The sequence below is a fragment of the Falco naumanni genome, chromosome 4 (genome assembly GCF_017639655.2).
Source record: "Falco naumanni isolate bFalNau1 chromosome 4, bFalNau1.pat, whole genome shotgun sequence".
Taxonomy (NCBI): Eukaryota; Metazoa; Chordata; class Aves; order Falconiformes; family Falconidae; genus Falco; species Falco naumanni.
In genome coordinates, this window is record NC_054057.1 from 84544059 (window position 1) to 84560110 (window position 16052).

The following is a 16052-nucleotide window of genomic DNA, read 5'->3' on the forward strand; positions in this document are numbered from 1 at the left end:
TATAAAAAGTGGGTTAACAAACGCTGATGTCTCTCTACAGGCCTTTCTTCTGAACTGAAAACCTCTGTGCAACGCAGCCCACCCAGACATACATCAGCAGGTACAAACCAGGGTGCTACAGAAAATGCTGTACCTGCATTTCTGGTGGCCTCATTTTACAAGGGAGTATTTGAATCATGGAGAAATAAGGTGACTCGCTCCATGCCCCTTGGTGAGTCAGTGGCAGAGAACAGATTCAATTGTTCACATCTCCCATTTTTTCTGTCAAATGGCCTCTCTGCTGTTTTTTAGAAGGCATTTGGCATAAGGTTCCTAAATAAGTAAGCTGATGTTCAGAATTGCTGAGTCCTCACTAGTTCCCCTCCAGGCAGTACCTAAACAAGATATCCGTGGGGAAAGCTGTCATGTCTTGAATATCAGCAACTGCTAATGGTTATTCCTTTTTATTCACTCATATATGTTTTTGCAGGTGGATGCCAGCTCTGCACACCCATCCAATCTGACGCATGCAGAACCAGCACAGGACATGGAGGACCACAGCAGGTAGCCCCAGTTTCCTGAACTGCTAATAACAACATGACTGTTTCACACATCCCTCTTAAAGACCTGCCTGATTATAGGATTTGAACTGTGGTTGTCAGAAGTCTTAGCTAAGAGAAAGTTGGTCCATGTGGCTTGGCTGAGTGATGCTTTGCTTTTGAACAGCTCCTGACTCCAGAGAGAGTGCGTTTCTCATTTTGCAAAGCACTTATCTCCTGCTGGCTCATAGGAAGTTTCTGTAGACTCTCTCTCCACTGAAGGTCAGATTTCATGTATCTTCTGAGATCCTAGAACCAGGGTTCTGCAGTGCTAGAAAAGCAGAAAGGAGAAGACTATATGAGGTTATCAACATTGAGCAAAACAGCGTTTATGGCTCAGACGGCAATTCCAATTATCCAGCACTTAGGCATCAAGAAGATTCAGATAAGAGGTCTCAGATTTAGCTCCTCTCCTCTCTGCAAGTTAATGTGCTGCTTTTCCTTTTTTTTTTTTTTTTTTTTTTTTTAAGCAGACGATCAAATCTGTAATAGCAAATTGCAAGTTAAAAGGCAAAGATTGTCTCTGGAGAGAATGGAAAGAACCATTTTGGCTCTAGGGTGAGTTTTGTGATCCACCTGAAGCATGGGTAGCTGTCATTACACACATATTAAACAGAAGCTTAGTGAGCTTGTTGTAAGACTAGTTGGATATAATCCTGTGGCATTTTTATAAAAACATTTGAGTCCATGGATGCATCATTTGCTATACTGGGTAAAACCTAACTAAGCTCCTGTTATGCTTCTATCAGGGCTATTTATACATTGTGAGAATGCAGGAACCTAGTTTCTGACTTCTGCCTTAAATCTGAGAAGAGTCAATTGAAAATTATATAGTTTGTGCAGTATTAGATTATAGGAAAACCTTAGAAAAAGCTCTGCCTTGTAGCCCCATCCATTTATTTTCCATTGCAAAGGGTCAAATTGCCAAAAGAAGAGGTGTCACCACCAAGCTGAAAGGAGCTGTCTCCCTTCCTTCCCTGGAGTATTTATACGGGTCAGTCCCTCTAATATGTAAGCTCTTTTCTCCTAGCAGTTTCCTCATAGGAGAGCTTCCTAATTTTCCTTCTCTCCTCAATTCATAGCCACCCACAAACAGCTTTTCACTCATCTGAATGCTCGTAGATCACCAGCATATAACAAAGCTTTAAGGAGCATGTGCCAACAACCTATATACTAGTCCAACAGCACTGTGTTGAGGGTTATCTTTATTTTCTGGAATAGATAATGATCGTCTTTAGAAGAGCTTCTTCCTTAACAACTTGCTTCTAAAAGGCCGTCACTCCAGCCCGACCCTGTTTTCTACCAAGAGCTATGGCTCTGAACCCTGTTACACTTCTGAATGATACCTGTGGCACACACCCATTCTAGCTACTTCTAATTCCCTGGGTATGTCAGCAAAAACTTCTGCAGGGTCCTGACACCTGCTGTGAGGGTTAGGCAGCAGAAAAGCTGTACTGCTCTCAGCCTTTTCTAGCTACCAGAGAGCTGATGGAATCCCTCCCCCTGCTTGCCCTTTGCATTACTCTATGGGGTGGAGAGGAAGCAATCCTCTGAATCTAAAACTCTCCTACCCTTCTTTTCCCACACAAGTTAATTCCCAGCCCTTGCTTGCTTCTGCTCCAGCCCCCTTCTGAGCGTGCTCTCATTAAGACCCCAGAGGGAGGAGGTGATGCTCTGAAATTGTCTTAATTGCTCTTGTTTATGCTGGTTACGATGGCAATAGGTTGCCATGCAGAGGAGGCTTTCTTCAGATGTGCAGGTTCTCCATTGTTCCGTATTCTGAAGGATTGTCTGTAGGCAGCTCCAAGTCATTTACAACAATAGATTAATATGAAGATCAGTAATACTGGGTGACTCACAGTCACACATATGCAAGACCCGCCAATCGCTGTGACCTGCCACCGGATTTGAGGGGAGGCTAAACGTTCCTGGTATGCTCTTGCAGGATGCTGAAGAGATGCTTTGCACTTGCACAGTTTCTGCTATCCAGGAGCTCCCTGAACATGAATGGAGAATGCTATTTTGATCGGGCAGATGATGACTGTTAGACTCTCTGGAAGGCAGGGAACTGGAACAGAGTATGTCTTTGGTCCAATGTAAATTTGCATGTGCCAAAGTTCAGACAGCGGTCAGGAATCCTGACTTTTAGTCCCTGATCTATCTGCCAGGCACTGTTAACATCCAGACCCTAAAGAGGATCTTTTAAGAGTGTTGTGCACCACTTGTACTGTATCCCATTTATCACCCTTGACAAATGACAGAGAAAAGCTCCATCTCACAGGGTCTTCTCTAGACCTTTGCAGTACAGTGCCTGGGTCTTCATTTGGCAGAGACCCATTGGAGGTGATGTCAAGATACCTTGGCTGTGAGTTTAGCCCTTCTGTCCCACTGTTCAGGCTTAGGTCTTCATGCTGCCACTGACTGCCTTGGACTAGGGGTATCTTGCTTTCTATTCTTACTCTTCTGGATAGGCCCAGGCTGTCAGGTCAGTATCAGAAACAATCTACATCCCTCTGATCCATTTCTTGAATCAAGAGGTCTGTGTGCCATTCTTTCCCCTATATCCTTGGCTCAGGGATATATGTGCCCTCCTACTATGTCCCCACTAGTCCTCATTCACCCAGGATCCACCATTCTCCTCCCATGTGCCAGGCACCCCACGTACCCCCTGCCTCTCTCACCCATCATTCTCCCTACCTCTCTCCTGCTGTCAGGGGCTCATCATTCCCTCCTGTCTTTCCTTTCCTCCATGCTGGGTGAAAGGGGAGATGCCCACTCCTATTTTTTACCTGTCTGGGGGATACATTATTTTTTCTCTGTATCTGGGAGATACAGGCAGGGATGAGAGGAAGGCTGTGTTGTGCTAGAAGGGATTAATAGCTGTCACCAACCTCCTCTTGACTCTAAAGTCCATTATGGAGCTGGGTCAAGCTACTGAAACTCCCCACCCGTTTTCTATTTGCTGCCTATTTTCAGTCCTTGGATGCTGACAACAGCCCCATAATTTCCAGTGTCAGATTTGGTGCTCCGTGGTACCATATTGCATGTACTCCAGCAGACAGACAAGTGGAGAAATACTTTCCAGCTGAGTGTGAAAAATTGCCGTGCTCAGTCCATAAGTAATGTGCTTCGTTGAGTCTAGCTAATTTTCTTCCCCATATAAAACAGTGCGGTTTCTGCATAATTTTTGCATTACAAAACCACCAGATCTCAAGAGCTTGATGGTGGGCCAGGCCCCAAGTGTGTCACTAAGTAATTACTGAGTCCCCGCCTGCCTCAAGCTGAATCAAACCTTGAGGCAGAAGCTGAGGACCTGACCCCTGATTAGGTCTGTGTGCTCTTCCATATTCATAACAACAGAAGTGTGCTTACACTGGGTCATCAAAAGGGTGAATCAGTACCCTGTCCTATATATATAACCCCAAAGAGGGCACCTAGGCAGGACTAGGAAGACTTTTCTTCCATAAATATGTATTTCATTTGGAAATACAACTTATATAAATGGTTAGGAGTTCTATGTAATTAGCAACCCTCAGTGGATTTCTCTTCCACAACTTTTCCAGATCCCTGTTAAGTTCCTATAAATTTTTAGCCCCTTCAGCATCCTCTGGCAAGGAGTTCCTCAGCTTAACCACACACCTCCTTTCATTTGAACCTGAAATCCCCCTGTTCTCAGGCGGTTTTGAACCACCAACCTTTTAGCTAGCAGTGGCACACATTCACAAAGATCTTGAATTAGCCATGTATTTAGCCATAATTAGCTTTTCTGCTTTCTCCATGCGTTTGATTCTGCTCTCTGCTGGAAATCTGCACTGCAGTATAGTCACATGCTGGAAGGAGAAATGCAGAAGAACCTGAAGCTCTTTGAGTGAAATAGCGCAAAGCACCTACGCAAGGTACCAGTGGTCACCTATGGAACATCCCCTTGGAGCCACCACATGTTGCCATCACTAGACGGTGACATCTCCCAAGCTTTGGAGCAGACTTGGTTGCTGATCCAGAAGAGGGCAATGGTGACACATCCCCACTGATGCTCTGAGCACCAAATCAGCTGAGGACATCCACTGTAGGAATGTAGCCAAATAGCCAAACCACCTTGGCTAGCAGATCTGTATGTTCCTGGCTGTTTTGTGGCAAGCAGATTGAAGTGGGAGGCAACTTTCAGCTACTGTCTCAGGTCAGATGGGACTGTCAGTCAATTGTTAATTATGACTCTTCTTCTTACTAATTTCTGTAACTTCTATCACCATGGCAGCTAACTGCCGTGGAAAGATTCAGCCAGAAAAAGGAGAAGACAACCAAACTTTTCATAGCAAGGGAACAGGAACAAGCTACAGAGGAGGGAGGCGTGGAGGAAGAGATCTGTAATTTGTTTTCTAGGAGAGTCTAACGCCATGCTCTGAAAGCTGGTCAGGTTTGGCTTTGCATGGTCCTATCAAAGGGAGCCAGACCCGTATTCTGACTGTCCCATGCTGAAAGCTCACATTCAGCTAGTCTGGTCCCAGCACAGCACGTGATGAATGCATGGTACGTGTTCGTTGAGCAGGATGCTGGGCAATATGATTTGTCTTACTCTGTGCCCATTACTGGGAAACTGCGTTATTATCATATCTTCTCTGCCCTGCCCTGGTCAGTTGATCAGTTTTAATCTCTGGTGATGGCTGTGTGTCCGCATGAGGAGGGAGAAGGAGAAACTTGACAGCACTTTGAGCTCTGATTAATTTTTAAACTTCCTCCCTTTCTGCTTATTTTGTAGCTTTTGTCCTGATGCTGAATGTGTTCTTTCCCCCGTGTGTCACTCCCAGAGGAATAGTGTGGAGATGAAATGCCACTCAACCATCACAGGGCATTTTACCTGTGAGGGCCTGGAACTGAACAGGGCTCTAGGACAACTGGCAACTTCTGTTGCTGCAACAGCTCACAGGCACATGGTGACACAGTGCCTGAGTACGTCTGTAGTATGGGCAGAGCAGGTTGCATGGTATCATTAAAACAACAGCCATTTTGTTGCTGTTTTGCAGCAACACCATGCGATTCTTGCTAAAATGACAGTCTAGCCCATTCAGCAACTTTCATTTCTGATTAAGCTTTCCAGCCTGTAGGTATCTTCTCTCACACCTGTCTTACCATTTCCATTTAGAAGGGTTTAATTTAGAAACCCATTATACCTAGCCCTGCACAGACCAAGCCAATTTATTTACATAATTCCTCAGCACTTTAGGGAAACAGACTTGTTCTGAGTCCTTTCTGGTGGGAAGGATGGACTCATGCTTCAGGTATTGGTTTGAGATTCAGGAAAAACAGACACTGTTCTAATAGTGCTCACAGATTTCCTGAGACCTTTATCAAGTCACTTACCCTGCCTTGCACCTAACTTTTGTATCTGGAAAACAGTCAACATAACAGCACTTTCCCTGCCTCTGGTTTTAGGAGAAAAACATAGTATCTAGATGGCATCAAAGTCCTTCTGTTTTGTGCTTTACAAATAAAGTATAAAAAGCTGATTTCTGTGCTGGAGGGACATCAGTGCATAAGAGCAAGATGGGGACAACAGGCAGGTGCAGGTCTGCTGAGGAGCGCTGAAACAAGGCAGAGCTGAGGGGCAAATAGACCCCAGGCATTGCCCACCAGCTGCTTAGCTGCTGTCAGCGTTTCCATCGGCATCTCGTCAGGGATGTGCAGGGAGAGAACAAATCACTCCGTGGGCGTTCACAGGAAGCTACCCCCGAGTGCGAGGGAGAGGCACGGGACAACGCACACGAGGGGGGTGTTTGAGAATCCATGTGGGTGATCTTCCCAGCAAGCCTGAGGGAGGGGAGACTCCGTGATATGCCTGAAGGAGGCACAAACATCCCCCTCCTTGGCAGAGAACTCCACTGGCAAGATTTGATCTTTTTGTTCACTTGAGGTTTTCTCTTTGTTCACTAAATGCCCCTGGACCTTGCTTTTCAAGGTTCTTTTCCTTCTCTTTTGCTGTCACTGCCACAGCAACACGTGAGTTTGAGAAGTTACGTGCAGGGGAAGATGAATTTTCACTGAGGGAGTGACTCGGATCCTTTGCAGACCCCATTGAAGCCAGTAGATCTGAAGACAGGTGCTCTCCATCCATGAGGCCATGAGTATGGGTGAGCCTTCCAGTGGCTACATACCCTCCAGAGTTCTCATCACCAGCAGTCAAGCTCTTCCCCACAAAACAGTAGCTGCAGAAACTCAAGAAATACTGCTAAGCGTACTGCTTTTTAATTTCAGTGCTGCCACAGTCACTGATGTCCTCACTAATCCTCTTGCAGCAGCAGGCTGCTAATCAGAAACTCTTTGCTCGCCACTTTGGTATCATTCTGGGAAGCCAATGGAGCGCAGAGATGCTCAATTCCTCCCCCTCCACACACCTTCCATTGTCTTCAGGACTGACAGCTCTGATGTGGAGCAGTGATAAAAGCCAGCTGATGCTGTCAAGGCCTGGTACAATTGCACCGCAGGGAAAAAGGCGACTGGCTCTGACTCATCCTAGCCGCCTGGAGCTCAAGATACCTTGCACACGTGCTGTCTCCTGGCACTGGCACGGCTCATCACAGAGCAATGCACCTTCGGTGAGTTCTGGATATTGTCCTGGGAGGCAGGAGTTGACCATAGACCTTTGAAAGGGCTAGCACTGGTGGCCAGCTGGGTGGCCAGCCATCCTTCAAGATGCTAGAAAAATCCACAGGAAAAACAAGCAAAAAAAAAAAGACTCGTTTGCAGATCTCTGCTGAAGTGTTTGGTGTGTATGGAGGAATAAAGGTAGTTGGTTGGATACTCCTCTGTTTGACCTGTGTTCAAGGGTGTTTAGCGAAGCATCTGTGCAACTCCTGAGTGGTAATCGATGACAGTAGCACCTCTCCTTCAGCTCCTCACATGCCCATCCTTATGCAATGAGCTGAGACGGGGTTGAATTTCTGGGAGGCTACATGCAAGGAGTCCAGACTTGGAATGGATCAGGAGTGCCAAACCAAGGTGGGAAGGACATTCAAAGAGGGGAAGTTGGACTGTGACATGAACTTCTGGGTGACCTTGAGGAAACTGGCTCAATGCTGCCCATCCTGGCCAGGTCAGCAGCTGAAATTTCCATTACTGATGGTAGAAACTCAGGGGTCATTTCTGTTTAATTTTTCACTTTTTCCCAAACATGACATTGAATGAGAGGCATTAGGAGTTCCTCCTATAAATAGGATCACCCCTGTCAAAGCTGGTTAAGTCATACCCAGTGTCAAGCGTGTAAACAAGGTGCCTCTCAGATGCACTGTCTGGAGGGTGCAGAGGGGTGTGAGGGAATTTTGACAGCTCCCCATTTGACTAGTTCGCATTGGGACACCAGCTATTTTCAAGGCAACAAACACAGTCATCCCCAGCTCCTGTCTGGAGGATTTGGAGAACAGTGCAGGACAGAGGCAATGTAGTCAAGGACCGCTGCTGTGTGTTGTGGCAGAAGTGAAGCCTCCCAGCTCTACTGTGAGAGGAGGCAGCTAAGGTATAAAGTATGCAGGTGCTGGGACCTCCACGGCTGCAGTCACAGCGGGAGTTAAATGCTCTGATTTCAGCTGTTCCTTCAAGGTCTTTCCCCAGTTCTGCCCTAGAGGTCTGGGATGACCTGAAACCCTGCACCATCGGTTGACTCAGTTTCCCCTGGAGGGAGCTGCAGTTTCCTTTAAAGCTGCCCAGTTCTTGTTTAGCTGCATGAGAAGCAGCAGTTGCAGTGGCATCCATTACAAAGAGGCTTTGCTGTCCTGGAAGTCAGCTGGGGCATGGCAGTGAAGCCAGAGACACAAAGCAAAGTATCTTTGGAACAAGAGAGTGTAAGTGTCCCTCTGTGCAGCTGCAGGGACATCTGGATGGAGCTGGCTTGGCAGAGCTGCAGGGGCCACTGGGGTAACGCATCATGGTGGCTCCGTAGCAGAGCACCTCGGGGTAGCGGGAGCTGGTGGTGGGACCCTGAGGACCCTTTGCTTTTCTTCTCACCCCTGGGACCTTCTTCCCACCTTTCCACCAAACTTTGAGCTGCTCTGAGACTGGGAGCTGCAAGGAACCTGTTCTGCTGAAGTGATGCAACTGAATGTGCCTTAAAAAAACAAAGAAGGATTTAAAAAAAAAAAAAAAAAAGATCATTTCTGTGGTCTGATTTCCCCACAGATCCACAAGCAGTTGCATCAGTACAGCTGAGGGGGTGGAAAACTGAAGTGGGGGCAGAAGGGAACAAAAACTTTCTAAGCTTTACCACTGAAAATTTTCTGTAGCTATATGGAGACCTACAGCCGCTCGTCCCTTCCAGACTTTAAGAGCTGTCTGGTTCTTGTGTGCAGAGACACAGGCAGCAGAGCAGAGAGGAGAGATGATTTGTTTGAAGCTGAACTGAGAGAAGCTTAGCAGGGGAGGAATTGCTACTTGTTCCGAGGTAGGCTAATTATATTCTGTGTCCTTGGAAGCCAACTCTTTTCTACTCTGCTTGCATAATGGAGATCCTATAGCTTTTTACAGAAGTACAGGGGTTCCCTTCCCATCACCGCTGTACACAGCAGCCTGTCCCACTGCCAGCCTCTACTCCAGAAGCATCTGGACGTCAGTCCTGCATTCCCCAGGGGGCTGCTGAAGCACTTTGGACTCCTTGGAGATGGAAACCTTTCTAGAAATGCAGGGTAGAGTTACTCTAATTCCTTGCTGTTTGGGATCAAACTGAAGCCTGCTGCTTAATGGGGGATAAGTGGATGTAATGCAGTCAGTCAATAACTTCGCGCACACATGCAGAGCCCTTTGGATTACTGATTTCCAAAAGACGAGAGTCTCCCTCACGAACCCTGCAACACACTGACTCAGCCCTGAGCCTTTTGACTTTGTTTTTCCTTCTTTACAAAGTAACTTGCACTTTTATTCTTCCCCCCCACCCGCCCCTTATTAATTTTTTTCCCCACTTACTCATTTTTTTTTCCCCATAAAAGTTTTCAGCTTGTCAAACAACTCTCCCTTTCCCTGTCTCTTTTCTCTTTGCCTTTTGCAGTGGGAGGAAAGATAATAATAAAAGGAACAGTTTTCAAATAAAAAGCCCCACGTGTTACCTGGGAACTGTCTCTCAGCATCCAAATACCCGCTGGGGCAGAGGTTGCTGAGTCCCTGCTGTTGTTTTGTACCTGCCAGACACTGTTTGTATTTTGTCACTAAATGCTGCTGTCAGGTCTGTCATTTGGTACAAGCAGGACTGACTGGGCCCTTGCAAAGTAGGATTTCCCTTTACACTCCCTGCTAAGCGCTCCTCACTCTTCCCTTCCTCCTGACAGGGGAAACAGCTGCTTCAGCTGCTGCCATGGCAGTTTCCAGGCTGGAGAAATGGGTTTGGGAGTGTTGGTGCTTTCTGCCTTGTCACTCCGAAATGTTCCTCGTCTTGGGCAGCCCTTTGGTCCTGTGGGGAGGGAAGGGTGAGATGAAGGTGTCAGTGAGCCTGCCTTCCTCTCTCTGTTGGTCCTTAGACACTGCTCAGCTTCAAACTGAGCCCTTCAGAGGTTCAGTACTCTCCACAGCCCCTTAGGACATCTAGGTTTTGACCACCTTTTTTATAGCCTTACTGAGTTGCTCCTAGAAGATGAAACTTGCAGAAGAAGGAGCTCCAGACCAAGATATTTCTGTAAGACTAAAGGACTTGAAACGGCTCCCTTGGGCCCCCCAGATGGGGAGATGCAGGAGGTGATGGATGGCCCATGCTGCTCCACTTGTCCCAGCCCTCCCCATTCCCCCACAGACTCTCAGCTAAGAAGCTCATTTGACTTTTATGAGTGCTGGAGAGACCAAGCAAACAAAGCCTCAGGGTTTAGTCAGTTCTGGCGGGTACAGCACGTGCCTGTTCCTTCTCTCCCCTCCTTTCATTCCTGCTGACAGCTCTCCTGGATACATGATGTCTGCCTGGCTTGGGAGCTGCTTCTCAGGAATGAGCCTGTTGACTGGGGCAGGAGAGCATTTCTTACCATCTCAAGTGGGGGCTGCCTTCTCTTTCACCTCCAGGACACCTTGATACCCTCTGAGTCTCAGAGAAGCTGAGAAAGGCAGGGAAATAAGGGGAGAGATGCTGGAAGTGTCCTGAAGCATGGAGATGCTCTATTAGATGGAAAAGCAATTCAGGCATGAGCCCACTAAGCTTCCAGGTAGAAGGAGCGTGGCATTTTCCTTCCCTGCTCTTTCCCAGAGCTCTGACTTACAACCACAGCCTGTCCTTTCCACTTCACCAGTGGTGGGGGCCGGAGGAATTCACAGACCTTGAGTTATGGTCCCTGCACCAACAGCTTCCCCCAAGCTGAGGGTCTGGCTTGAGTCACTGCAAAAGTAGAGCTGGAGGCAATGTTTGGAGCTGCAGCAGAAAAGCTCCTTTTCCTACACACTGCTGGGTTTTGTTGACAGTAACAAACCTCTCCCTTGGCTGGTGGGACCGTGCTCTGGGGCCGGGAATGAAGCATTGCTCATCCTGCTCATCCGCTCATTACAGGAGTTTTGGGAATCTTTGTAAATAAGCCAAGAACATGAGAAATAGAAATTCCTCCCGTTCCAGGCCCTGCCTGACACTGCACAGATCCTTTGTTCTTGGCTTCTTTCTCCCTCCTAAGGCCCCAGAGTTCTTCCAACAACACACCACTCTGCTCAGCCTCTTCCATTAATTAGCAGTTATCCATTAACTGGCCGTGAATAATCCATCAATTAGCCCATCTCTTGAGGATCTTCTTCCCCAGGTGCTAGCAATGCCACTTTTAACACCAACAAGAAAGGAGCACTCAGGAGCGAGATATATAGATATAGATATATATATATAGATAGATATATATATATAAAAATAAGTGCTTGCATTAGACCTCTCTGTTCTTGCTAACTATGATGCTCCTGGTTCCAACTTGTCCACAGAGAGCTTGGAGTCAGCTCATATCCTTCTCATTGCTGGGAGTCCTGCATTCTGGGCTTTCCTGGCAGAGGGGAATCAGACCTTTCTGGCATGAATTTTCTTGCTTTTTGTTGGAGGGAGCATGTGAGGATGCCCAGAAGGCTTTGAAACAACCCATGGTATCCTGTGAACCTGGTCAGGTGCAGTGGATCCAGGATGGCAAAAAATAAGGTGTATGTGTTGTAATAGAGACTGTTCAATAGAATAAATGTTTTCAAAGGAGAAGGAAAGTAGCAGGAACTAGTAGAAGAAAGGGTGTTTTCAGCCCTTGAAGGGAAATCTGGAGAAAGAGAGATCCTTTTTAAAGTGTAAAATGGTGTCTGTTGGGACCTAACATTGTTATTCCTTTGATGAGAGCAGCTAGCTGAAAATGGGAGGACTTGCAGGTTATCCCAGGCAGGGGAGAAAGTGGCGATGGAATGGAGGTTCCTTTGAAGTGCTCTGGTCCTACAAAGAAAGGGGACACTCCTGTTCACCTGAACCCAGCAGGAATCAGGAGCAGGGGACACAGCCATGCTCACAGCTCTGCCCTGCTTTGCCAGTGCTCAGCACAGATGTCTCTGGCGCCATCTCTTCTCTGGGCTGTGCCCTCAGAGCCCTGCCTGGCTGAGCCTGGGATTTCCTTGCTGCCTTTTTTCCCTTTTCCATGGTTTCTTCTCTTTATTTCCCCTATCCACTGCTTTGCATTTAAGACATCAACTAGCAAATTCTCTCAGCCCATTTCTGGGTGTATCTGTCTGCTTTGGTTTTGCCTTGTTTGAGGTGCAGATTGCTGCTGCTTTGTTATCTTGTATCAATGCCTGTTCTAATGCTAAAGGTGATCCATAGGGAGAAGATCGAGGCACAGGAGAAAAAGAGAAGGCAAGTGGATTAGCCAGGACAGCTCTGCGTGTCTAGGAGCTCTTGAGCTGTATGACAGTCTTGCAAGGGAAATGATGGAATACTGAAAACTGGGGATACACAAACCTAGCCTAAGGTGGAGGGCAGTAAAGGGGGGAAGGATGTGGTATTTCCTGGCATCTGCTTTTTGCTCTTGCACCCTTCCCTTTTCAGTTCCTGATACAAGCAGTGCAGCACCCTGAGTGAAGCTGTACCTGCTTCCATCAGCCAGGAAGAGGGGTGGGTGTGTGTGTGGTGTGATGCTACACTTTCAGTGCCCAGGTACCTTTTGAAAGCTTCTCCACCTTGTCTCTTTTCACAGGGCCATAGGGGAGTGTGGTCCAGCTATCCCCTAGCTCCCTAAGGCAAATGCTCAACAGGGACATGAGAAACTATGTACCCAGATTCCGTGAGGAAGCTGCGGATGTTCGGCTGCACTAAGCTCAGTAATGCAGCTAGGCGGTGCAATCGGTTCTGCTCAGGTAACACAAAGGAAGAGGACAGTGGCTGCAAATTAATTACTGTTAATGATGCCACCTTCCTGCAGAGAACAGTAATTTCTGCAGAGGACACAAGGCTTGGTTTTGTTGAGTGCCCAGCCTGCAAAGATGCCTTCTGGCATCCCTGCACTGTCCATGAGCCCATATGTTCCCAGTGGGAGCCACAGAGCCATCAGGCAGTGCCGGATGGAAGCATGTTTTGACTCATGGGTCAGAGGCTGTGCAGAGAAGTCTATCGTTCCCAGTCACCTCTTTAATTGACACAGTGAAAGAAGCCACATCTTCCTGCCTGATTCTGACCGGGTCTGTAATTGAATTCAGCTCAACATCTCCGCTTCAGCCTCCCAGGGGCCCGTCAATAAATGATGGAATCTTTTTCTCGCCTTGGGAATTTCTCCTTACTCCCATCTTTTTATTTAATAGGATCTAGTGAGAAAACCGGTAGTAGTAATCTCTCATCCCCCATTTCCTACCTTTCCGAAAGGTACCTCATGAAGAAAAGTGCTTGGGCATTAAAAGAGAGACAAGTGAACTTCAGGGACTGAAAATGTGTGCAGCTTTCCTGTCTTTTGTTCATTCATCCTTTCTCTCACTTCTCTCAAGTCTTTTGTTTCTCCTTGCCAAAACTGCTTGTGCACACTTCACTCAGGATCTAATGAGGCTGTTTTAGAAACTGCAAAGCTGAATTGGATCCTTCGTTTCTCCCCCTCAGAGTGCAATGTCTGTTTAACCTTTCTCCCTTGGCATCTCTCTCTCCCAGCAACCTATTTGCAATTCCTATGGTTACAAAGAAATCCCAGTGCTGTCTGGGTTTTAAAATGGGGGTTGCTGGGGACGTAGGCAGGAGTATGTGATACGTTGTAGGGTACAATTTCAGCCTGGCTGCAGGGGGCAGTTACTCCATGGAACTGATTTAGCCTAGTCTCTCCAAGCCCTGCCAAGAGGTTTTTCATTGCTCCTTGAAAGGGAAATGTGATTTGCATGTCAAAGAGTGAGAAAGGACAGGGGTCAGCAGTTTTCTAGCCTCTTTATCCTCTTCCAGTCTCTCTACCCCTCCCTACATCACCCCAGCTTTCCTTTTGGCATTCCTATGCTGCTAACGAGTGGTTGCTGCATTAAAGCATCCAGTCATCATGGGAGAGATCTTGAGGTTTCTTAAACTGTTGGATCCTGTTGAACATCCTTGTTAAACTTCGCCCTTACTGCTGCGTGCGGGGAGCTTCCCACGCAGACCAAAGTTCGGTCCCCAGCCCACCGGTTCTCCTCCACAGGCAGTGACGTACGAGTCTCTGCACGCAGGAGGCGGTGAGGGGAGGGTGTTTGGGAGAACGTGCCTCTGAAGCAGTGACTGTGCAGTGAATGTGCAGAGACAAGGGGATTGGGTTTGGTGGTTAACCAGGTGAGAGCACGGTGTCTCTCAGTCCATGCTTTAGACAAAGCCCGCTGACCCTGCTCCTTGTCCTTGCCGGCCACAGCTGGTGATGGGTGGGAGGAGAGAGTGGAGGGGGAAGTCTCTCCCTGACCTCTCCTTGGTGGTCCACTTTTCCAGCATGCACATGTGAGAAGGGATGAAGTTGCCCAGGTTTTGTAGGATATCTAGGTCCGTTATACGTGATGCCTGTCTGAAGGACTAAAAGGCGGAGAGGTTTTTTCCTCCTTCCCTTCACTCTCTGATCCTTTCCCCATTTCCAGGAGTTTTTCTGATGTGGTATTGAGTTTTTTGTTTTGTTTTTGGATGGGATATTTTGCCTCACACCTGGCTGCCAGCTGTATGCCTCACTTCTCTATGGGGATCCATATTCACTGCCCAGATCTCCTGGAGCAGGAGAGCCAGGAAGATGCTCTCTCACAGCTAGGAAAAGTGTATGAACCTCAGGATGTTGTTTCCAGCCACCTGCTCCTGAGACAATTAAGACAGTACCTTCACATGGTGCTGAGGTTCGTTACAGCAAGAACTCATAGGACAATATAGCTCTGCAATGCTTTAGAGATACCAGCACCTGCCATGACCGGTGGGTGCAATAGCCTGGTCTCCATGTGCCGAGACCCTCTTCTAGCTGGCAGCAATGGTGCTGGAGGCAGGGACAGTCATACCAACATGTGCTTGTGTCCTGCCTCCACCAGCTGCAAGGAGGAGGAGATCCTTGTTGTTAGGTTGTGCTGAGACATCGATGGGATCGTTGGCTTAGGGAGATTGAAACGTTTGTTTTCTATCCACAGCCTTACTTTCCCAGGCCTGGCAGAGAGCAGGGGAGAGTCATCTGCAAGTCTGAGTTCAGTGGGAGCAGGGCTGTTGCCCTGTGTGTGTACAGGATGGTTCTCACGCCCTGTTTCCTTTGTGGACAGAAAGAAGAGTTATCAGGAGCCTGCACCTGCTTCCAGCTGAGGAGAGGAAATGCTTCTGGAGGGAGCAGAGGATGGTGGTGGTGTCTCAGGAGTCCAGGAAAGATCAGGGCTCTGTTGGGCTCAGAGTGGTAGAAACTGATATTGCAAGCTTGTGGTCAGGGTGGTTGGAAAAATCACTGCTGTCAGCAAGGAGAGGACTCAGAAATAAAGCCATCACCCTGATGATTTGTAGAACTGAGCTGCTGGTGTGAGTGTGAGCTGTCCCAGGCCACAGAGAATGTGTTCCCCAGCCCGTGGGTCAGTAAAAGCTGGAGCTTCCCTCATTGTACTCCCTGCTGCCTGGCTGCTCACAAGTGAGGAGCATCTCAGCTGGTGCTCAGCTGCCCCATTGCCCTCCTGGCTGCTTTTGGGCACAGCTGGGGCTCTTGGCTCCATCCCACAGCAGGGCTTTAGTTCTGGGGAGGGCCGGTTCTGTCCTGGCCGTGTTCCAAATTCTGTGGAGACCTGAAGGAGGTGTCCAAACAGCTAGGCTGTATGGCCTGAAGGAAGAGAGGGCAAATAAACATCTGAGTTAAGGGATGATCATGTTAGTGTGATACATTAACAGGGAAATCGAGTTAAAGGACTTCATCAGGGATGTAAAATGAGTTGGTGGCAGGCTGGAAGTCTCCTTATGGGTGCTCTCTGCTGGGTTTTCTACCCTTTTGTGAAGCCAGGATGTGCTGTTTTGTAACAGTACATTAACTGGATGCTACGAGGCTTCCTAGAGGTGCGTGGAGGGGAAGAAGCCAGGAGATGGAG

At 47.8% G+C, this 16052-nt stretch overlaps 1 long non-coding RNA gene across 1 annotated transcript in view; it reads left to right on the forward strand.

The window, feature by feature from the left end:
• LOC121087060 overlaps positions 1 to 16052 on the forward strand; it is a 51363-nt gene that overhangs the window by 24352 nt on the left and 10959 nt on the right. The window contains exons 5-7 of the long non-coding RNA XR_005827508.1: positions 41 to 100; positions 470 to 4755; positions 6567 to 7168. This is a non-coding gene — a long non-coding RNA (uncharacterized LOC121087060). The remainder of the gene's footprint in view (positions 1 to 40; positions 101 to 469; positions 4756 to 6566; positions 7169 to 16052) is intronic.